The sequence below is a fragment of the Lepisma saccharinum genome, chromosome 19 (genome assembly GCF_977018435.1).
Source record: "Lepisma saccharinum chromosome 19, izLepSacc3.1, whole genome shotgun sequence".
Classification (NCBI taxonomy): Eukaryota; Metazoa; Arthropoda; class Insecta; order Zygentoma; family Lepismatidae; genus Lepisma; species Lepisma saccharinum.
This window is the reverse complement of record NC_139247.1, coordinates 57,146,190-57,170,596: the sequence shown is the minus strand read 5'-3', so window position 1 is coordinate 57,170,596 and position 24,407 is coordinate 57,146,190.

Below are 24,407 nucleotides of genomic sequence, written 5' to 3'. Positions count from 1 at the left end.
AAGAGAAGGATATCATAGTAATATCAAGATGAAGCGGTCATTATCAGTTACTCTTTCTCCCACCGCCACCTCATCCGCTAATGGACTCGATTGGTCAATCCAATAACCAATCCCTATCGACTCTCTCATCGTCGAATCCATTTTGACCTTATATTACTCTCCCCGTTGAATAGTTCGAGGTACTTGCGTTGGCGGGATCTTAATGAAATTCCAGGAAAGATGATATTCCCCAACAGCTGGAGCAGGGATGCTGGGAGACTGCAGAGGGTAAGATTGGAGAAGATCATGTCTTCCTTCCGGAAGTCAATATGGGGCAATATTTACCGCGAATGCTAGAAAATTTTCAGCATATTTGATCACCATCCACCCCTGAAATTTAGACCTCTTCCTCGCATAAGGAATACTAAATACTTTATTTTAAAAAAGTTGTCGACTAAATAAAGTAGAGACATAAACGGAATTTATTTAAGATCATAGTACTGTTCAATCAACTTGATATATGTCATAGACATACCTTTGATTATTATTGAGATTGTAGTGTCATCTAGGAAGCAGTTAGGTGAATAAATGTAATGTAATGGCGAATATGAGAATTTTGATTGTACAATTGTGAAAAATCCTGACGTGCTGGGAAGAAATTGATGTCATTTCCGTGATCAGCATTCAAAGTACTTTTAGAAACACCTATTGATTTGAAATCATCCTAACTTTCTTCTCCAAATATTTTTTTTATATTGATCGGTGATACTGTTCTTTATGTAAAGACATATATGTGAGCTGATGCAATGAAAAGCTTCAATGCAATAAAATGCATAAATGTTTGTCTCTTGTACAAAAAATAACAATTACGCGATGTTTAATGATCCATTTGAAGTGCCTATAAACTTATTGTGTTTTCCTACTTTCTGCAGACGGAAAACTAAATTTCACCTTTTTGTAACATTCACTCAATACATTTTACGTTGAACTATGGAAATATATTTTCCTTCTGTCGGGCTTTATGTAGTTCCCTTTGTTCCCTCGGGAGGACTAGGGAATACTACAAACTTTACCGATTGTCTGGTGACGTTTATGCGTAGCCTTTTTTTCTGGGAGGGAAAATGCCCCATTTCCTTTCAAATTGGGGCATAAATATCGGAAGCACCACAAACGCACTCAATTCGACAAAAGGGTGAGAGGAGGGGGGGGTGGAAGTCACGATGAGTTTGTTCACTTCATTCGTCCGCCGATGAAACAGAACCCCCCTCCCCTCCCGCGCAGTAATATAAACTTCGTGTTAGTCCCGCGCTGACAAATAGTTTCGTTTCTTTCGTTGACTGATGACGGCGCAGTTTTATGACAAATCGCTGCTCTTGGAAGGATTTTTTGCGAGGGAGGCGTTTCGTCTGTGCCTTTTGTGTTTCCCTTTCTTGCAAATTAATTTCTTTCTCCTCCCCCCATTCTGCGTCTTTTCGAGGTTTTTCTGCCGGAATTCGCGTTTGATTCATTTCTCTGTACGCAATGGAACTGTTGGGCAGAAGGGGTGATGCAAATATGATAATGAGACTTGAGGGTAGATTCCCTGTAAGAAATAAGACAGAGATAGAGAGAGAGAGAGGGAGACGGAGGGAAGGCAAGAAATAAACATAAAGAGCGATAGAGGGGAGGGGAGAACGAATAGATATAAAGAGAGAGATAAAGAGAACAAATAAGAATTGAAAGAGAGAAAGAGAGAGGAATAGAAAGAAATAAGACATAAAGAGATAACGAAACCAGAAGGGAAAGAGACATAGAGACAGATAGGAATAGAAAGAAATGAAAATATAGAGAGACAGAGAGAGAGAGAGAAGAAGAGAAAAAATAAGACATAAGGAGGGACAAAGAGAGAAGAAGAGATAGGAATAAGACAAAGAGAGAGAGAACGAGAGGAAGACAAAGAAATGAGACATGAAGAGATGTAGAAAGAAATAAGACAAAGAGAGGCAGTGCGAGAGGAAGAACAAGAAATGAGGAAAGAAAGACAGAGCGAGAGAAAGAGAAAGAAATAAGACAGAAAGAGATAGAGATAGGAAGAGAAGAAAATAAGCATTAAAGATGGAGGGACGGGAAGGGAATAAGACATAATGGGACCAGAGAGGTGAAGATAAGAGAACAAGGTACTAGAGGAATAGATAGATCCAAGACAAGGAAAGAAATAGAGAAAGAAGCAAGACATAGATATAAGGTTAAAAAGAGAGAAAAGGGGGAAGGAACAAGGCATGAAGAGAGAAGGAAAGAGCAAGTGAAGTCCAATAGAGAAAAGTTTGAAAGAAAATGAGACAGAAATTCGAGAGAGAGGATTAAAATGACACAGAGAGGAAACGAGTACGGGGAAAGAGATGCTAAAACTGAGGGAAGATGGCAGAAACGAAACAGAAAGAATGTAAAGAAAGTAGACAGTTCCTGCTTACTTCAGAGAGACCCAAGCGAGCCCCTTGACCCTCCTTGCGGCCCCACAAACCGGACGTTGCACTTAAACTCTCAATTACTTGGAACGATGCGACCAGTTCCTTGGATTTATCTGGGTAAAAAACCAAAGCCTCCAGAGATGATACCCATGAGCACTTCATTTTCCTCAGCAGTTTTCAAGTTTCGCCCTCTGACGACAAGCTGCTTACTTCCCTTTTTAATCTGCTCCTCCCTGGAAGTGCCTCAATAAGGGAAGAGATACTACCGTACCACTTCGCAGGATAGCAATTAACTTGTCAGAATAAAATACTAGCCTCAATCTTTGCAGGGGAAATTGGTAGCAAGCAACTACAGCGCCTAAACGAACAGTATTAATCAAAAACACCCGACCGCCAACTAGGGAATAGATGACAGGGGGCGTTAAAATGAATGGAATTTATTGCTGGAAAATAAGTGAAGGGAAGGAGAAATGTTCGTGCTTTTGGAGAATAAAATATATGAGATTTCTCTTGGTTGTTTTCGGACATATCTGCCACAGAAAAGGTAGGATTTTATGTTTCATGTGCTCTAAGTATTAAACAAACTATTTGTGCCCTTGACACTAATTGAAAAGTTCATTCTCTAGGTTTGACTAGCTGCTGGCGGCAGCTATAGCAACTCTGAAATGTATGCTAGGAACACTAAACATGACCTGCCTAACTTAGTCACGTATCCATTTCCTGTAATAACAAGAATAAACACAACTTAACATGCCTAACCTACTCACATGTTTATTTCTGTTATTAGCTCTGGCGTACCCAGAATATTGTTTTTTTTTGGGGATGGGCTGAAATTGTACAGGTGGATAGTACGCGTCGTAGGACGGGTGTCATACACGGTATATCTCGTATTTTTAGAACTTTCCACTCTCAAAAATCAACTCTGGTTTTTCCCTACTTCTTCGCTGCTTTTATTTCAAAATTTTGTTTGTTTTTTTCAAAATTTTGGAGGGAGCGGTAGCCCCATCAGCTCGCTCTGCGTATGCCAGTGGCTACTAGACGCATACGTGAGTAGGTTAGGAATGTCAGGTTTGGTACCATTAGCACATATCTGTAAGTTGGTCCAGGTTTATAAGAACTTTTTAAATATCACTTCTAGATGGCGTCACATACTATCTTATTTCCAAAGAAGAACAGTTAGTTACGAATATTTTATTTCTAATAATTCTATCCACAAGGTAATAAACAAAATTATTTTCTTTAACAGAAACTTGCTAAAGATTTAAAAACATTTATGTAGCTGTAAGATACTGTTACTGAAATCTAGGCAACCTTGTCTGGATAATAGAAAGCAGACTTTATAATATATTAAACATTAACCCAAACGATTATATAAGATTTTATTCTCTTCTTAATCGTAGTCCTAGTAATTTTCGTATAATGCATCTCTTTAGTTACGATAGTTAAAAGTTCCGCCACGTGGCGCTGCAGTTCACCATCAAAGCAACATATCTGTTTCAATAACTTAGTAATCGATACGGATACATCTTTGGAAATGAATGTTTGTTTTAAACTTTATTTATGCTCATTCAACTAGTACACCGTAGTCTGCATTTTGCATACTAACGAATCTCTGGCGTTTGTACTCGGAGTCAGTATAAATGCCTATGTGGCTTGTGTTGTGTTGTCAATGATTGTCCCTTAATCCATTTCAACTTATTACTATTCATCCTCATCTTCGCGATTAGCCAAAAGTGGCAGAAAAGCGAGGTAAGATGAAACAAATCAATCCTTGATTACGTATTCGGGGAAGCCCGGTGTGTGTATCTAAATACAATAGGACCTAACTATTGGTTGCAATTCTGATATATTGACAATCGTCAAGCATAAAAGGCATCTGAGTGTAGTTTGCACCGTGTAAGGTGGGCATTAGGAAATTAATTTGAAAGTAAATCCTTCACAAGCATTGCTATTGTTTTGATTTCCTGTTTTGCAAAAACAATAAAATTTAGAGAGTTAGGGAGATAGACAAGTATAGATGGTTCGCCTGTGGTAATTCTCTTTTCAACAAAAAACAGGTTGAGGAATCAGTTTACAAAACACGCCCAGCCATGAATAATTTCGGAACCGAATCCCAACTTGGGCACTAATTTCCAGCTTTCTCATTAACAGAAAGAACCCCTCATTTTTTTCACAATCGCTCTGATTGTCTTGTTACTAGCCCGCATTGTTGGGCCATTCTGTCGTCATTCCCTCTGGCAATATTTGTCCGTTACATATTTAAAGCATTTCCGTGCACAGGATTGTTGGGAAGCAACAATGCATTTGTATTACCATTGTTGTGCTCAACACAGAAGGTATCGAATGTGTGCTACATACTCAATGCACAACGCGGAGAGGGAAAAGTAGAAAATGCATTTAATTGTCGACCAAGAGATATAACTACATATCTATCGAATTCGCACAACCACCACTAGAATAGCATGTCAAGTATCCACCATAATCTCCGTACAAAGTCCAAGAAAATCCGGAATTTGTTTTTTGGAAAATAACTCGAAAAGGGTGCGTTTAACATAGAACATGAAAAAGACCAAAATTAATGAGGAGAAAATTGTGAAAAAGAAACATCCACTTTTAATACAATAAAGTTTATTGTAAGTCTGTAAGTGGATGTTTATTTTGTAAAATTTACTCTAATTTCACCCTCCTTCAAATTTCCTGTAAAATGGACTGTTTTCGGGTTATTGATTTTATTTATTTCCGGGATATTCTAGGCCTTTGCATGGGGGTGACTTCCCAGTTCACGGATTCCCCATTTACAGACTGCCTGAACTCCTCCACGATTCACCGAACATGACCCCCGGCGCCGGTCCCCGTGGACGAATGGTTATCACATCGCGCTACGACGCTAGGGATCCCGGGTTCGAATCCCGACCAGGACATGTTTGTGAGTATCCATTCATCAATTTTATCATGTCATCACTCATCCCCACCTTCGCAAAATAGCCAAAAGTGCACAAAAAGCGAAGTAAAACAAAGCAAATCAATAACAATAACAATGACCTCCCCGACGGAGTGTGACACGTGCAGTCTTCCCTCCACGTGCAGTCTTCTCTTCACGTGCGGTCTTCTCTTCACGTGCGGTCATTTCTTCACGTGTAGTTTTCTCTTCACGTGCGGCCTTCTCTTCACTTGCAGTCTTCCCTCCACGTGCAGTCTTCTCTTCACGTGCAGTCTTCTCTTCACGTGTAGTCTTCTCTTCACTTGCGGTCTTCTCTCCACGTCCAGTCTTCTCTTCACGTGCAGTCTTCTCTCCACGTGCGGTCTTCTCTCCACGTGCAGTCTTCTCTTCACGTGTAGTCTTCTCTCCACGTGCGGTCTTCTCTCCACGTGCGGTCTTCCCTTCACGTGCAGTCTTCTCTCCACGTGCAGTCTTCTCTTCACGTGTAGTCTTCTCTTCACGTGCGGTCTTCTCTTCACGTGCAGTCTTCCCTCCACGTGCAGTCTTCTCTTCACGTGCAGTCTTCTCTTCACGTGTAGTCTTCTCTTGACGTGCGGTCTTCTCTCCACGTGCAGTCTTCTCTTCACGTGCAGTCTTCTCTCCACGTGCGGTCTTCTCTCCACGTGCAGTCTTCTCTTCACGTGCAGTCTTCTCTCCAAGTGCGGTCTTCTCTCCACGTGTAGTCTTCTCTTCACGCGTAGTCTTCTCTCCACGTGCGGTCTTCTTTCCACGTGCGGTCTTCCCTTCACGTGCAGTCTTCTCTCCACGTGCAGTCTTCTCTTCACGTGTAGTCTTCTCTTCACGTGCGGTCTTCCCTCCACGTGCAGTCTTCTCTCCACGTGCAGTCTTCTCTTCACGTGTATTCTTCTCTCCACGTGCAGTCTTCTCTTCACGTGCAGTCTTCTCTCCACGTGCGGTCTTCTCTCCACGTGCAGTCTTCTCTTCACGTGTAGTCTTCTCTCCACGTGCAGTCTTCTCTTCACGTGCGGTCTTCTCTTCACGTGCGGTCTTCTCTCCAAGTGCGGTCTTCTCTTCACGTGCGGTCTTCTCTTCACGTGCAGTCTTCCCTCCACGTGCAGTCTTCTCTTCACGTGCAGTCTTCTCTTCACGTGTAGTCTTCTCTTCACGTGCAGTCTTCTCTCCACGTGCAGTCCTCTCTTCACGTGCAGTCTTCTCTCCACGTGCGGTCTTCTCTCCACGTGCAGTCTTCTCTTCACGTGTAGTCTTCTCTCCACTTGCGGTCTTCTCTCCACGGGCGGTCTTCCCTTCATGTGCAGTCTTCTCTCCACGTGCAGTCTTCTCTTCACGTGCAGTCTTCTTTTCACGTGTAGTCTTCTCTTCACGTGCGGTCTTCTCTTCACGTGCAGTCTTCAAACAACGTGCAGTCTTCTCTTCACGTGCAGTCTTCTCTTCACGTGTAATCTTCTCTTCACGTGCGGTCTTCTCTCCACGTGCAGTCTTCCTTTCACGTGCGGTCTTCTCTTCACGTGTAGTCTTCTCTTCACGTGTAGTCTTCTCTTCACGTGCGGTCTTCCCTCCACGTGCAGTCTTCTCTTCACGTGCAGTCTTCCCTTCACGTGCTGTTTTCTCTCCACGTGCGGTCTTCTCTCCACGTGCAGTCTTCTCTCCACGTGCAGTCTTCTCTTCACGTGTAGTCTTCTCTCCACGTGCAGTCTTCTCTTCACGTGTAGTCTTCTCTTGACGTGCAGTCTTCTCTCCACGTGCAGTCTTCTCTTCACGTGCAGTCTTCTCTTCACGTGCAGTCTTCTCTCCACGTGCAGTCTTCTCTTCACGTGCAGACTTCTCTCCACGTGCAGTCTTCTCTCCACGTGCAGTCTTCCCAATTTATAGATTTCACCCCTCTCCTCCCCACTTTAGGTTAGGTTAGGACACTGTGTTTCTACCTATTAGAGAGAATTATGCAAATCTATCATCTGCAAGAAAAATAGCATAAATAGCATATAACAGCATATTGTGGACGGGGGAGGGGGAAATCTGTGAATCTGGAAGAGTTTCGATAAGACTGCACGTGTCACACTCCGCCGGGGGTCATGATCAGTGTATCGGGAAGGAATTCAGGCACTCTGTGAATTGGGAATCTGTGAATTGGGCATGAATTTTGCATGGAAAGGTTTTGCTGCTTACTTGATACGTTAATCTACTAATTGTTTTCCAAGTTTCGACAAACTGTATTGCAATTAATTAGAATTGCAACTTTATATCGACCTGAGCATCAGCTTATCAAGCTAAATATATTCCACGATTGCATTGTTGTAATCAGCGTTGCCAAGTTTCCCAGACTTTAAGGGACAGTCCCGTATTAAGCAATATGTCCCGCGTCCAGTGAAAATCTTTTCCGGGACGTCAACAAGTTTGAAAACTAAATCCGATTTAGATTTGCTAATGGATTGTCTTTCTTTAGATACTTTTCTGTGACACGATTAGCATTTGATTAAATAATAGACGTTGAATTAATTCAAAATGGCAAAAGAAAATTGACTCTTGCAGATGCTTAAAGAATTCATATGCAGTACATTCTTTTTAATTCGAACTCCAAAGGGGGGCAGGAAAACAATTCGAATTTCTACCGAAATTTCAATTTAAAAAAAAACACGCATCAGTAAGAAAATCAACGAAACAAGAATAATGAGCATGCAATGGACTTTCGTACAAATTAATGGTTTTTTATGCTTGGTTCCATAGTGCAAGCAAAAAACAATCCCCATCACAATACTAATTAAGGCACCTGTGAATGGAAAACACGTTTAGGTAAGTGCACTGTGTTTACACAGAAAATCATATACACTTGTGACAAAATTACCTGCGTGTTCTCACTTAAGGCTGCACGAAAGGCAATTTTGTGGTAGCGTTTCGATAACAGACGGCAGCACCGTTACCATGGCAACGGAGTGCCATGTTGCCATTGATTGTCGTGAGATTTTTTAGTTGTATGCTGCTATTGGAAAGGACCCATTTATAAGCAATTGGAGATAGTTATAGTCGAAATATTAATGTAAAATCCATTGTATTGCATTATGTAATATTTTGTGTTTCAAAAGCAGTGTGGAAAATACAAAGTGTAATTGGAAGTTTATGGTTCTTGTTTGTTTATTTTCGAGCGGTTAATAAAATCTTCACTTTCATCATTTATTTCTTTCGGCTGACGCTCTACATGCTGGCAAGGGAAGTAGGGAGCGAGAGAGCGACGAATCCAGCGCGATAAGAAACGCAGAAACCTGTTGAACGAGGTGCGCTCAGCACATCCTCCCGCAAGGTCGTAACTCATGGCGCCACCGCTATTGTTTGCGTATTCCCCACTCCCCACTTCCCTTCCCAGCATGTAGGTCGCTCGCCGTAAGACTAGACACAGGCTATTCGCGATTAAAATTATCTGATATGCCATCTGGTGAGATTTTCAGGAACCACTCCACGTAGGACACCTCGTTGCGCTTCGCCGTGTTGGAGCCATTCAAAGCATGGGGAACGTGCGAAAAAGTAGCGTATACTGTTCAGTTTTTCGCTCTAAATCGTTTTGTGGTTCAGGACAAGTGAAAAGCTTACATGTGTTTTCATCAGGGAAAACAGAACTGATTGACAAGATTGGCATAACTGAAATGCGGCAAGGAAATTACGAAGAATGTACGAGTCTGTTCACTCTATTTTCCGAAATAATCTTTCGGAAAGATGATTTTATTGCCATGAAAGTAAGTTTTAAATTGTTCTTTATGAATATAACTTTTTTTTCGAAAACAATGTATTATGTATGTAATTTGGAACAGGTGCAAGTCGATTAAGTGCAAAGATGAAAATAGTTTGAGAATTAATTAATGTCCGTAATCATAAAGCTAAGTCAGAAAAACATAATTGACACGCTAATGTTGCTGTTTCATTCAGTATGTCAATTTTCAGTGAAGATTAAAAATAGCCTAAATGAAATTGTTGTTATTGTTATTATCATTATCCGGCGTTGTTATTAAACCAGCCTGCCTCTTTGGGAAAAAACTGCAACAGCATGTTTACATTTATTTCCTCCCAAGCTTTGCAATACAGGTGAATTGCTTTATTTTCAAATCATTTGTGAGAGCCCCAATTAGGCAGTTACAACCGAGGTGCAGTGCAGATGAAACAGCACCGCTTTGAAAAACCAGTGCGCATACATTAGTTTCGTGTGCGTTTTCCGTGTTATTTTTATTCTCGTAATTAAATGCTTCTCTCAGCCCAGCTTTACCTTCGTTTTATTTCCTGGAATTCACATCGCATTCGCAATATTTAAATATAACGCGTAATTTATACGTTTCTTCCACACCAGCAATGACAACACACTGCTATTACGTACTACTACTGAATGTAAACAAAGATCTATCCTACGTAGAGCGGCCATATTGGAAGCGACACTACAGCCGGGAAGGAATAACCTGGCAGTAACGTCACTCCCTGCTAAGTCAGCGTTGCCAACTGCTATGAAAGGAATCATGGCATGAGTAAGAGTAGGAGCAGTAAAGATCGCGGTGCAAACTACCAATCTTCAATTTAATGTTAGCACTGCTAGATGAAATAGTCGTAATAGTAATAATAAATAAATAAATAATAATAGTAACATTAACATTAATTAATTAAACAATTGATGAAAGAACATGTTATATATTATTGCGTAAGGCACGTCAAAACAGGAAAGTGCAAAAATGTCGTACATTTAATCAGCAATGAGAAGCACGTCATCATTCTCCCCTTCTTCACTTGTGCAAGATAGACTGTCATCACTGTCTGAATCTGAATCGTCGCCGACATCCACAGTTAAGTTTTCGAGTCTGTCTTCCAAAAGTCCATCCTTCTCCCAGTAAAATTCCTCCCATTTCTGTGCGTGTTGTATTGCTTTCTTCCAGTCCTCACTTGTCACCTGTCGGAAACCCTCTTCTATAAGTTCCTGAACGCTATTTTTTGTGAAGGTAATGTTTTTCCTGGCGACATAATTTTTCACGTTAGCCCAAATGAGTTCAATGGGATTGGGATCTGCATGGTATGGTGGAATTCTCAACACTTTGTGTCCGTTGCTTGCTGCAATTTCGTCCATGGCGTACCTCTTATAAGCGACCTTGTTTATTTTAATTATTTCATATAATTCGGCTTTCAGCAAACCTTCTGCATGCGGAATATTGTGAGATGACAGCCACGACTTCATTTCATCCTTCCTGCTGTTTGATGTTGGGATTTTTTCCACTAACTTGTTGTGGTACGGAGCATTGTCACACACAATAACAGAGTATGGGGGCAGATTTGGAAGAAGCTGTTCTTCGAACCACAACATTACTGTTCATCTCCCCATGATAGTCCCCAGAAGTTGTTTTTGAAAGAAACACTAACTTCGCCCCCTCCACAAATCCACTTTCACCACCGGCATGCACAATAATAAACCTGGGACCCTTTCCTGTTGGCACTTTTAACCCCCCCCCCCCCCGAATCTTTGGAATCCAAACAAACTTTGGGGACAGTGTGGTGTGTGTTCACGAAACTTTCATCCATGTAAATGAAAGACAGGCGGGGTTGCTCTCTGCGCAGTTCTTTAACTTCACGCAAAAATGATCGCCGCAAAGCAACGATACTGTTTCGTTCAAGGAGTAGCTTCCTGCTGTTTACGCTGTGCTTTTTAAATCTGAATCCTAATTTTCTTATGATCATACGCAACGACCAACGCGAAACCTTGAAATTAACATTTTTCTTGCAGTTCCTTCATCAGTTTATGTACGGTGACAACAATGCCTTTCGTGTATAAATCATGGAATGTTCAGCGCACGACTGCTTCATCAAAAGAATCCAGATTTGTTACACGTTGCTGGGCATTCGGTCGTTTTATGCCTGGCGTCGAAAAAGGTTTCCCGCTCGCACTCGCAACACTTTTGTCTCTCTCCTTCAAAATTCTCCACACAGATCTTTCACTGACACCTGTTGCCACAGACGATCTGTGAACAGCTGTTGTTTTGTTTTCATTGCAATCAAAGTTCATATACACATTGAAAAATATTTATCTTGCATCGCTGTGCAAGGGCTTACCTTTCTCTACGCCACTGCTCATTGTACAACAATGACAAAATCAGCAAAAAAACAACCCACACTAACAAAGAAACAAAATAACCTGCAATCACTCACTCCTATCTGCGGTTTGTTTCACAAGACTAATGTAACAGTGTGGGGGTTTGCACTCCTGCATCAACCCTCTCGGAATGATTTCGATTGGTTTGCACGTCAGCTTGTCGTCCGCTCTAGCGAATGAGCTTTAGCTTCTGGAAGGAGAGGTGAAGGTGGGAGATGACGTCACTGCCAAGTTATTCCATCTGCGCTGACCATCAGGTGGTAATTTTAATCGCGTATAATAACTACTGACAACTGGCCTCCCCGATAGCGTAGTGGTAACGTCGTCCCCTTGTAATCAAGGGGTTCGATACCCAGCGGGGGTACATTGCACAGTGGTTTGGATCGCACATTGAACTGTACATACATTCACGATTAGCCTATCTGTGCATGAAGTGAACTTGAAACATTCTAACAACTCACAAGTGAGGTCATTGGCTAGTGGCGGTTCAAGAACGAACACCTGCACACAAAAGGAGTGGCCAATCACACGTTATTGATGAGAGGGTGTAGAGCTGCATACCAGCAAACAGGAACTTTATCTTCCTAGCTGCTTTTGAAATATCGAAATACACAAATATAACCAAAATTCGAATTACCTACGAATTTTTAACATTGGTTTCAATGAGGGTTGTTAAAGAGTCATTCCATGCGAAATCAACACAGGCTTTGACCTGACCATCTCCGATTTTCATGAAATTTGGGGAATTGAAATTATGCATGGAACTTAGTAAGTATGAAAATTTTTAGTTTCGTGCGTCTTGTAATTGTTAAATTATTCAAGGTCAAAGTTAGCATAAATTGCCCTTTTTGAGCCCGCTTAGCTATACTTAATCTGCTGTAACTCCGCCCCTATTTTGCCTAGGAAGCTCAAATAAAGCTTATTGCACAGGGAATTGAACAAGCTTTCCCGCGATATATAACAAGCCTACCTTTGGATAAAAATATAATTTTGTCATGTGACCTTGACTTTTGACCTTGAATATCTCAAAACATGTCATCACCAAAAATCGTGAAAAAAATATATTTGGTCCCTCATTTCATGCTATAAAACATCAAAAAATCATTCTGGGACTGCAATGGGATCAGAAGATACAGAATAATATGTGTAACTATGTGACTGATAAAAGCCCGATTACATGAACTATGAAGAATCAAATGTCCCTTAACACCCCCTACAAAATGTGAAGGAGTTATCCTGGGTATAATTGGTCATGAAAGAAATAGGTTAGGCACAGGGAGATCCCTAGCCGTGTGTGTCAAGCACAGGTCCGGCATATTGTTGACCGCCATATTGAATTCAACGCAAAAATTTCAAAGGAAAGGGGGTGATGTGATATATCAAATGAGGCTAGAATTTCACAAGAAATGAAGTAACGAAGGTTTATCCAACATATATTTAACGAGCAAAAATTTATTACTGCATGCTTGTAAGCATTTTCTCCTTTTCGAGGTGTTAAAAACAAAGCATTGGAATTCTCCTAACGTGTTAGGAACTCATCGACATCCCGCTGACATCTTGGGAGAGAAAGAAGTATACGCACCATTGCATATGATTTTAATCAGCTACATTCACCAAAAAGTTGAATAGTGAAGAATATTGGGAAAAGTACCTCAAACAATTACGTGACACTTCCTTTGGAATGAAAAATTCTTCAGTGACGAGGCAAATTTTTATGTTCACGGTGAAGTTAATAAAAATAATATGCAATGCCTGTGATTTGCTCAGTCGAATGGTTGTTGCTGGTAAGCTAATTATGTGGTATAATGTATGGCGAACGGAAATGGTTGGTCCATATTCAACAACGGAACCTTAAATGGTGAGGGCTTCTTGGATTTGTTAAGTGAACAGGTTTTTTCACCCTTGCTTACGGGATATGGCACTTTTCCAGAGTTTTGAAACAGGACAGAGTGTGACCACACTATGTAGACATTTTCGCAATTTCTTCATGTTAATTTTCTAGGTAGATTGATGGGCACACGGGGATCTATTAAAAGGCTTGCACATTCCCCAGATCTAACATATTAGGAGGACTTTTACCTTCAGAAACATTTGAAGAGAATGGTGCATGCACTAAAAGTCCCTGATATTGACCATCTGAGAGAAGGCATAGTTGCTGCTTGCGATGTTGTTGCACATGCTACATTACCAAATGTTCTATGCGAGTGTGAGAGACGTCAACGAGTGTGCTCACAGGAACATTGACAACATTATAATGTGCATATATCGTAAGTAAAAGATAAGTGTATAACTTTTTGCTGGCGTAAGACACGTTGGAAAATCCTTCGTCACTTCATTTCTCGTGAAATTCTAGCCTGAGTTGATATATCACATCACCCCCTTTCCTTTGAAATTTATGCGTTGAATTCAATATGGCGGTCAACAATATGCCGGACCTGTGCTTGACACACACGGCTAGGGATCTTCCTGTGCCTAACCTATTTCTTTCATGACCAATTATACCCAGGATAACTCCTTCACATTTTGTAGGGGGTGTTAAGGGACATTTGACTCTTCATAGTTCATGTAATCGGGCTTTTATCAGTCACATAGTTACACATATTATTCTGTATCTTCTGATCCCATTGCAGTCCCAGAATGATTTTTTGATATGTTTTAGAATATGGAATGAGGGACCAAATATATTTTTTTCACGATTTTTGGTGATGACATGTTTTGAGATATTCAAGGTCAAAAGTCAAGGTCACATGACAAAATTATATTTTTATCCAAAGGTAGGCTTGTTATATATCACTGGAAAGCTTGTTCAATTCCCTGTGCAATAAGCTTTATTTGAGCTTCCTAGGCAAAATAGGGGCGGAGTTACAGCAGATTTAGTATAGCTAAGCGGGCTCAAAAAGGGCAATTTATGCTAACTTTGACCTTGAATAATTTAACAATTATAAGACGCACGAAACTAAAAATTTTCATACTTACTGAGTTCCATGCATAGTTTCAATTCCCCAAATTTCATGAAAATCAGAGATGGTCAGGTTAAAAATTTGCACATATCTGTGTTGATTTGGCATGGAATGACTCTAAAGGTTCAGGAACACATAGGACCGGAACATCATTTCTAGCACAATTTAAATTCGGTACATGTAGCTTATTGCTTCATTTCAATACGGAACTTGGAACCTGTTGAAACTGATCCTGGACCGTATTTATATTGATCCGAAAAAGGTTCCTGGACCGTATTTAAATTCAACCGGGGGAAAAAGGTGTCTGGAATGAATTTAAATACTTCACAGATAAAAAAAAGAGGTTCATAACGGTCCAGAACCCTTCGCTGATTTTCTCTCCTAGACCGGAATTTAATTTATTTTAAATTCCTGGTCTTTTAAAATCCCTAGTTGCAATAGGAATTTGAAGGGGGTTAAACTTATCTTCGAATTACTGAATAATTCGAATTATCCAAGTTCGAATGACTGAATAATTTGAATTATCAAAGTTCGAATATTGAATAATTCGAATTATCAAAGTTCGAATTACAGAATAATTCGAATTATCCAAGTTCGAATTACCAAAAAATTTGAATTATCAAAGTTCGAATATTGAATAATTCGAATTATCAAAGTTCGAATTACAGAATAATTCGAATTATCCAAGTTCGAATGACCGAATATTCGAATTTTCAAGTTCGACTTACAGAATAATTCGAATTGTCCAAGTTCGAATTAAAGAGAGTCTATCTACTCTATTTTGAAGAATTTCCGTGTAACCTCTATGCCAATAAGCTATCACCGTTTAGGGCCAGCAGCCGTAGAAGTATTCAACGTGGGAGTTGGAGCACTCTGATGTCAATGGTTTATTGGTTTTGCATGCTGTCTAACAGCCAAGTGATAAATAGGCTCTTCGTGTTCTAGCTTATGTAAGACTAACTATTCGCCAGCGTTATCGTGAGAGATCGATAGATGGCAATACTATCGCGGGGTATGAGCTTTCCTTGTTGGACTTGCCCGAAATCATCTATTTGTATGCATAATGTTTCATAAATTGCCACTAATTGTTGCCCACAGCATGCTTTAAAAATTTGATATGTGTAGCTTAACGTGACGTATTTGAGCACACATCAAGGCGAACGCATAATGTGTTACATTGGAAATTACTGTACTTGTTTCAATGAGTCGATCTCTCGAAAAATTTTTAGCAATGTGTCGTTTACTCATAAAGCCTCTTTAGTTTAGAATACTTGCAAGTTCACAATGAAACCGACATATTTCTTTCAACAAGTTACCGTTCGGTTAATATAGGTACCGAGTATCCCAAAAGTTGCTTGACCGAGAAATAAATATTTGTATTTACTTATTAAATTATTGTTGATTTAATAGCACTAGTTTTGTTTTCAAATACAAATATTTATTTTTCGGTCAAGCTACTTTTGGCACACCCGGTATATTAAAATGATAATTTTGAAAATGTAGCTAGCAGAGGGCAACGAAAAGTGTTTGCTCTTTTCATCATGTTTACTTGCCCCTGAGCTGAAGAAGAGGCGACATCTACTGCAGATGTACAGTGTGTTTCAAAATTAATGACTCGATTTTAAACCTTATATCTGTGCAACCACGCACCGCCAGTGAATGATACTTGCACTCAGTGGCGTAGCAACATATCGCGAGGCCCTGGGCGAGATTAAAATGCGAGGGCCCCTTCCGTTTTCTAAATTTCAAACACAGTGTTGTTCGATACAAAATCTCCAGTCATACGTTAGCAAAATTTTAATAATAATAATAATAATAATAATAATAATAATAACTTATGAAAGTGAAAATATTATCATTTTATTTTACTCACCCTAAAAATGTTGTTCTCTGCTCTTCCTGGAGCTGAATTCGCTCACAATTTTTGAATAGTCCAGAGTTGAGGCGATATCGTTCTCTATCGATAGCATGGCGAGTTTATTTAGCTTCCTGAATATGTGACTGTGTTACATGGTCAATAGAACTCCCTTCTAACAAACGCTGTTCTAATTCAAGCCACTTTAACATGGAGGGTACTACTTTCGTATAGGTGAGACACCTATAAATCATTCATTTCACACTTTTTTACATTGCTAACGTACTATTCTCCATTGCTGAACATTTCTTTAGGTGAAATAATGCATTTCTAACGAAAATAATGTATATTTCTTACATTTACGAGTTATATTCGTTATTTCGATTCTGTAACACACATTATGGCGATAGCGTATTGGTTCATCGCGCGTTGTGCGAGTGTTTTGTCGATTTATGCAGTGTTGTAACCTTGTTTACCGAAAAATACCTACTTTCGTGCCCGGATTTGAAATTATGCTAATACCTCGCAAACCATTGACGTTAGCCTCAGAACAAATCATTCACGTTAGCCCCACAAACCATTTTCCATAAGTTTAGGTTAGGTTAGGTTAGGCAAGCATAGTTTTAAAAAAAAAAATACTCGACACGTCATGTTATAGTGAATACACGGCGAGGTTTGAAACACTGACTACGGGGTTTACGTCATCTAACACACATCGTGCAGAAAGCAAATGGCGGCAGCAGCAACAGCGTGTGGGATAGAGATTTTCGCAGAAAACAACATACATTCGCATTAAAATGGATCAAAACTACATTCACGAACTTCCACAACGCTACAGAAATGATTTGCGTAAGTTCTTTCTCCTGTAAAAAGTAAGAAATCCGTCACACCTATATGAAAGTGTTACCACATGGAGTTGATGTGACTTTTACTCTTTTAATGTTTCTGTAACACATTGCTCATATGTTTCCAGTGATGACATCCGCTTAGCACTAGGGAGGTCTGTGTTACAGAGAATAATCTACATGAAAAACAATAAACGCAATTATTAGAGACGGAATATACTAGCCAACGTCTGGTCAAGTTCTCGCCATTTTTCATTATTCTGTGATAGTGAAAATTGCTAAAATGTCTACCCTGATCATCCTTTGGGTACTGTTCGTCACTCAGCAAAGGGCGCAATGGGCCGTTGCGTACTATTTCGCAGCTCTGTTGACCACTTACAGGTAATATCCACTTACCTGGATCTTTGAAACTAGGTTCCGCTATGTCTTTGCTTACTGACGAACAGGAACTCTAATTATCTTCTATAGCAGTAACACAATGTAATTCACTTACACTATGATCTACACAGGCACCATCCTCGGCATGTACCGGTTGACACTCATAGGCGTGAGCAGACCCTCTGATTAGGGGGGGGCAAAAGCCTTGATGAGAGTTCAGTCGGGAAAGAACAATCTCATTTTATCTCACTCTTTTAGTTCTATGCCATTGATGGGCATATATATGAGCAAGTGTATATGTAAAACATATTATTTAAATACATTACATAATCAATTCATCCGGCCCATAACAAACCAAATGATATAACGTTCCTTTTCCTCGAAACAAAACTGTTATAGCAGCAACTGTCTGAAGTACTGAGTTGTTCTTACTTGTCCCTATGGTAATTCACAGTGCATTACAAAAAAGAAAGAAATTACAAGCGAAGCCAGCAAGACATTTTTTTGATCCAAATTTATATAAATTGAAAACGGTATTGATTTAATAGCACGCAAATAATTCCATGGGATGCCATGGCATTCTATTTTACAATTTTTCTCATTCAGATCGTTCGGCATAGACGGCGAACTCCTGCAGCCCCCTAGATACTACTGCTCTGAACTTGACAAGACTGAAAGGAAAGCAGAAACTGCGAGCGAAGCGAGCAAGAAAATTTTACGGAATTAATTTTTATTTGTATAAAATTTGAAGTCGAGTGGGCAATTGTCCCTCTCTGCCCCCCTGCAGTTGCTCCTGGCTGTCTGGAAGACATAATGCAAGGAAGACGTGGAAACTAATTCCATCTTCAGTATCCTTTTGTCCTGTTACTCTTAGATTCTGCTAGTCTTATATTCTTTAACTTCAATGTTTGCCCCCCTAGAATTAATTTTCGTCCAAGGTTGGGAAAAGGAAATGCCCCTCCTGCCCTCTTGTGGTTGCGCAACTGAACCAACCCCCTTCCACCGTAGTTGCTTCGAACTTTCATCGGCTTGAAAATACTTAATTTTCTTTAAGAGTATAATATCGTTTAATATCAGCAATAAGATTCCTCTACACTAAATTTCTAAGGAAAAGTATGAAAATATAGGGGCATGGAACGTCTGGAAAGGGGGGGGCACGATGGCCACCCCTCCCCCTTCGAAAACGAATGTCAACCTAAAAGTATATATTTTACACATATAATTTGATTTCAGTCATAGTAATTTACATTAACTATTATGCGATAATTTCATTTTTTTTAGGGGGCAACACTATTGTCGAGGTAATATGCCCCATGGAAAAATTCCTTGCTTGTCCCTTCATGGAAAAAAATCTGCGAACGTCCGTGATTAGAGGGGCAACTGCCCCCGTGCGCACGCCTATGTTGACACTCATCTTCATGTATTTCATTAACATCAATTCCAACACTTTCCCCTGCATTTGTTTTCAGATATTTCATGAACGTTTATTCTGCTTTGTTATTTCAGCTTTTCTTTTCCCCTTAGACGCACCGGACGGGAATTTTCTTCCCACATCGCGATTTCTACCCGACATTACTGTAATATCACTACCGAACGCTAAACACGGTGGAGAGTTAATAAAGCGAGCAACGCTAAGAACCGCTTTTTACCGTGCACAACATTCTGTGTGCATTGCTGTGTCTTGCTTCAAGGCTTCAGAATATGTCAGCAGTGAAGACCTTATAGTTACAACAATCGCAATAACGCTTGCGTTTAACAGAACTTAAACCAAGCTTAAAAAAAGCTTAAACCAAGCATAACGTCGGAGAAAGAAACCAGCCCGTTTTATGTTCAAAGGTTTGCAACACTACTATAGGGGGCCGATGAGGACACTTTTCAAAATATGTCTTATATAGGATAAAAATCACCAAAAATATAAAGAGAAATATGCAAAATAAAGGTAAAAGTGTTAAAAAAACAAGGTAAAAATTCTGCTATATTTTTGTCATTTTCTAGAGCAGGTGCCAATAAACGTAAGGTAAAAACCCAAAATCAGGGCAAAAAGTGTTAAAAAAACAAGGTAAAAATTCTGCTATATTTTTGTTATTTTCTAGAGAATTTTTATTTTTGGAGGAAACCGAAATATAAATGGCGTTGTTTATTATTGTATATTATCTGATTCCGCTTTGATCTTATTATGAAACTTACACATACAGCCATTTGTTACACATATCCGATAAAAAAGTAATTAATTCATGCTTACAGTCACAACAAGAGCATTCTTGTCCATCATATTTTATATAGTGTTTTTCAATTTCTGAGACGGTGTCTGACGGAGTAATTACAATTACACTCTCTACGTGAATTTTATTCTCTTCATCATATCCACCAGTAATCTTATAAGATAAATATAAACTAAACAATTATTTAATAACCATAAGGAATCGTGTCAATAACACCATCTTTTTCCGGTAAGATCACCCGTTTATCGTATTCCAATTTAAATTTCTTTTGAATTGTTTTGTTAACAAAAGTATGTTTTTTTCTGCTTTTTGTAATTTGGTTATATTCTAAAATAATTTTATCAATTTCTTTATTTAAAATCTTTATTATTTCAGCCATATTTAATTTCTGAGAGTTTACGTAATTTAATGTGAATCCTTTAATTTTGCACACAACTTTACCTTTTGATGTTTTATATGCATAGCTTTTTTGGTCCTGTAGATATGAATTCTATTATGTAATCACCGCTTAATTCGTCTGTCCATTCTCCAAGCATGCAACCTGTTTTTACAGTGTTTGTACCATCATCAATGTATATAATAGAGTCAGTATCGTAATAAACTACTTTGTCACCTAGTTTGTCAAGCATATCATATAATCTCAATCTAGAATATGAGGTTGTAAATAATGCAATCAATATGTTTGTTTTAGTAGGATCTTCCAACCACTCATCTTTTGTTTGATACCTAACCTCAATCATGTCATCGTTGATAAATGAAAGGTTAATACATTCCAGTTTAGGATTCAATAATATATCATACAGATCTTTTGCTGAGTTGATATAATCTGTTGTTTCCATTTTCCTACGTTGACCAAATTTACCGTAGAATGCGTTTAATAATAGTTTAGCCATTGCACGTAAAACCGGATTAGGTTTAATGTTATCAATGTCTAATTCGATACCTAATCTCTTTTTTACATCTTCAACATACAATTCTTTAGTGCTGTAATCATTTTCCAATTCACTTGTTTCTAATTTTATTTTTAAAAATTTAGAAATATAGCTTTTAAACATGTTGGTGCTAGTTTCTTCAAACTGCCAAACTTCATATATCTTTGTTATCTTGTATCCTATTTCAAGTGCTTTATTAATTTCCGGTGTGCTCCATGTACCAGTAAATCCACGTTCAATGTCTGTGTGATTACACTTACGACTTTTAGAATAAACGCATTTACCACATAATGGAAATATCAGTTTTTCTTCTTTAATAGGTAGTATAGGATGATATAACTTTCTTGGTGGTTGTACCTTGCATTTAATTAATCCAAACCAATTCGGGTTGTAATTTTGAGGATGTAATATTTTTACTGGATGACCAACAGGAAACTTGTCATAGAACATAACTGTTGGATACAAACTACAAATATCTATATATTTTAACTTTTTCCCACGAACGTGTAATTTACTTGCATTTGTTCGTCCACCGAAATAAGCATTCCTAGGGGTGATTGGTGTTACTATATCGTTTATTTCACGTTTACGTTTTTTGTATCTAGGTTCCCAATCACACTCCCACATTTCTATAACATTGTACTTTTTATCTTTTAATTGCTGAGTAAACCGTTTTGTTTTTTCATGAAGGTCACCCATGCTTTCTTGCTTTTTGTTGTTAATTATATCATCTCTGTAACAGTTGGGACAACCATGCCAGAAGCACCCATGGAACTGATAAACTGTGTTCGTTGTTTTATCAAAGCCATCAACCTTCCGTCCTAGTATAGTTTCTTCCCCACCGTTTAAAGCGTGTTTTATATTATCCCCAAATGTTCTAAGCCATGATATAGACTTTCTACTATAGGTTTCATGGTTGCTATCTTTTAATACAGCTATGGTATCGGATTTTATATGATGGTATCTAAACTCAGCCATTGCCACACTTGAGATTGTTATATATTGAAATGGATCGATGTTACACGTATCTAGAAATGTTTGTCTAAGTTTTATAACTGCTTGAGTAAGTATGTCTACATCTGACTCACAATACTCACTCATTTCTTTTTGAAAGTCAAATATGTAATTCTCTTCAGCTCGTTCATCATGCCACTGTAAAAAGTGATTTCTTGTATGCCAATGTTTACACGTCGCATCTGGGTTGCATTTACTGCATTTTTTCATAGTGCTCTCTCCATAATATTCAATATTCGGTATTGGTCCCATATACGTCTTGTTTTCTGTTGTGTTGAAGAAGTGAGGAAAGTATCCTTTTTTAACTCGGCTAATTCAAATGTTTCTGGGAATGTACTCAATGGTTGTGAGATAAAGTTGTAGCTATCTATGAATCGCATATTTGCATTACTAAGAATCATGGACATGATTTGGCAACCTTTATAAATTGTGAACGGTTTGTATCTATTTCGCATACAGTAGTTCATAACAAAATACCAATCATATGATCTAGCGTTGTGCGCTATAACTGTATAACCACGATGATCTTTAGATATTAACCACTTACAAAATTCATCGCTATCTTTGAAATGAATCTTTTGTCCATTTCCAAAAGCATACTCAGCAACCACATAATTGGGTTTTTGTTCTCCAGTTTCTTGGTTAGCCTCGAAATCAATTGTTATATATTTTTTTGTATATGTGCATGTAGGTTTTTGTAATGTATTCTCTTTACAAGTATCACATGTTTTCACTTTTGAAAGTGGAACCTTTAAGGTTGTGTAGTTTTTACATTCTTTACATTTGTACATATATCCATCTACTTTAGTTTTCTTTAAAGATTCAACATAACGATCCACAACTACTTCATCGTAATCAAAATCAGGATAATAGTTTTCTTGTATATATTCAAGTGCAAGTTCATTAATTTCTTTTTTGGTATATTTAGTTACTATATGTACATTATTTGGTGAGCATTTTTCACATCCTTCTACGTAACAGTCATCATTTAATTTTCTTATACATTTTCCACCCTTACCTTTTTGCCACTGCATATAACACAGATGAGTTTTTGTTTCAACTTCTTTTTTACAATTTACACAAATTTCGTATCCACATTTATGCTCTTCATTTCTTTTACATATTTTATTACATTGTAAACATTTGTAAACTATTTGACATACCTTTTTTTGTGCTGCCTAAAACACTCTTCGTTGTAGCAATATCTATTGCAATCTTTGCAGTATATGGCAGATTTGTTACCAAGATGAGTAGGACCGCAACATGTTACACATAATGCTTTGCATTTATGATTTTTGTGTTTATAAGGTGTGTCGCATCGATCACAGTAATTTGACAGTCCTAAAAACGCACTCATTTTAGTAATGACGTGAAAGTGATATAGTTATATCTCGTTCACCTATTCCTTTGTATATAATGGTGTTAAAGTTTTCGGCACAGACAATTTTTATACACACGTTTTTAAGAAAGCGTTCAACTTTTCTAAAAGAACTTAGATCAAACGGCGCACCAGGATCGTGTCTAATTTTGTTGCATAGTTCTATTGCTAAATCCTTTTGTAGAGTTCGCCCCTTTCGTATATAAGCGATATCATTATTACTTAGTTCTCTGTCAAGTATAATGTTTGTCTTGTATGTCAATGCTGCAATAACAGCTCTCGGTCCACACAGGTTGTCGTTTGGATTTTTTATTTGCAGTATGCTCTGTTTTGTTCTAACATCTTCAGCAAGGTTTATTATTTTTATAGGTCTTCCACCAGTTGGCATTTTAACTATTTGAATATAGAATCTTGTATCTTCTAAAGCAATCTCATCATATTGTTCCATGATTTCGTTAAAATGGCTTACCAGAGCGCCATGGTTGATTGTTGTACTAAAACCTGTAGAGAAAGCTTTACTATGAAGCCTTGAATTTTCAATAACAACGTTTATTCTATCTACGCCTTCTCTAAACCCAACAACTGCTTTTCTTTTTTCAATAATTTGATTAATAATATCATGTAATGCAAAGAAATCTACATTATTGTTGTCACCTATTCTATAGCGAGCATCCGAAAAAACTGTAAGCTCTCTATCATTTCCTTGTCTAACAGATTCTTCAATAGCTACAAAGTTATCATTGGATGCGTAATATTCATTAATATCAATTGGAGAGATATTAAATATATCCTCAACATCAACAGTGGATTGGTTTGCCGCCAAAGTATCATCTAATGGACGTGATATGTTAAATATGTTGTTATACTCATTATCAGTTTGAGAACTTGGTGTAAATAGATCATCACTGTTGGCAATATCTGTAAATGACAATTTTTCTAGTTGAGTTCTTATGTAGAACCGAAGGTCACTTTCTTTTTTATATTTGCTATATCCAGTAATTCCATTATCTCTAGCAAATTGTTTTAAATTATTTATACCCTTGGTAATATCTAACAAATCAACTGGTTGTGGAAATTCAATATTACGTCTTGCAAATTGTTGTAAATCCAGCATATGTTTTATATAATCCCTTAGTTCCTCGATTGTTTTATATTTGTTGCATCCAGTTATATTATGCTCTTTAGCAAACTTAACTAAATTACGTCTACCTTTTATATTATCAACAGCATGAGTGGAAGCCTCTTGTGTTAGTTGTTTTCTTATGTACTTTTTTAATCCGTTTATTGTTGTGCATCTGTTATACCCTTTGATACCATGCTGCTTAGCAA